The sequence below is a fragment of the Borostomias antarcticus genome, assembly GCF_949987555.1.
Source record: "Borostomias antarcticus genome assembly, chromosome: 33".
Classification (NCBI taxonomy): Eukaryota; Metazoa; Chordata; class Actinopteri; order Stomiiformes; family Stomiidae; genus Borostomias; species Borostomias antarcticus.
The window spans coordinates 1,946,469-1,947,687 of record NC_140266.1 but is presented as its reverse complement, the minus strand read 5'-3'; positions in this window follow the sequence as shown (position 1 = coordinate 1,947,687).

The following is a 1,219-nucleotide window of genomic DNA, read 5'->3' as shown; positions in this document are numbered from 1 at the left end:
ACGCCGTAGGTGGTCTCAGCTGACAGACATGAATAAATCCACCATTTCATCGGTGGGAGGAGATGCATCTGCGTGTGAATGGTACTGTATGGCTGTGTCCCATTTCAGTAGGACGCTACCTTTCGAGGCAGCATACAGTACGAAGGCCTGACGCCCAAAAGGCATGTCCCATTTGGAGGATACGCTGTATCTGAAAGGTGCCGCCTTATTTTTGGTACAGGCAGGTGCCTCGGAAATAGGACACAGCCAGTGATCAACTGGGAACAGATCAGCAGAAGGGCGTTAACCAGTGGAGGCATTTGCAGAGTTCTGTTGTTGCTAGAGATGAGATCATTCTCTTCCTTCTCCATTGCGGGCTACAGCGGTTTGTGTTACCCAAGCCTCTCTTGGAAAAAGCATCTTCAGAGCAGCAACTGTACATCATGTACAGCGTACTGTACATGTCTAAACCCCAGCCGACTAGGACTTGAGTAACCGTTAGAGTCGCATTATGAAAGATAGTGAGTCACCCAGAGTAAATACATTAAGACCATCATTAGACCACTCAGGAAAGATAACATTAATCTAATATTGACTGCATTCAGCTGCAAATGGCGGTCACATTAGCTGCGTTTTACACCGCTGCCCGTTTCAAGTCCATAAACGAAAACCGCACTGCATTAATTACACGCTGAAACAGGAGAGAAATATGAAGAGGGGAGCGCTCGCGAAGTACAGTATAGACGAGCAAAGCATCAAGGAGAGGACAATTACTGTACGGTGTGCCTGGCAGCTTTCAAACTCCTTTCATTTCTCTTAATTACCACGCAAATATTCTCCCATCCCCTGCTTCATTAGCTCCTTTGTTGAGCGCTTAGTGATGTCAAAGGCAAGATGGAGGACGGGGTAGTGATGCGAGGGGAGAAATGATCTAGATTGCAGAGAGCTCAGCGGTCAGCGAGAGATCCCGTTCCCTCGCACCCCCTCTGGAAGTCTCCCGGGTGTCTGTGGCCTCCATAACTCACACTCCACTGCCGTCCACAGACACAGGGTCAGAAGGCTTTTCGAGACTGCTAGAGTTGAAGGCTTTGATGGGAGAATGAGAGGGAGAGAGAGAGAGAGAGAGAGAGAGAGAACGTGAGGGTGAGAGGCATCAAATATTCTTTCTGAAAACAGGTATATTTTTGAAAGAATTATCAGTGCTGCGACTCTAAAATACAAATCAAATATTTTCTCAAAG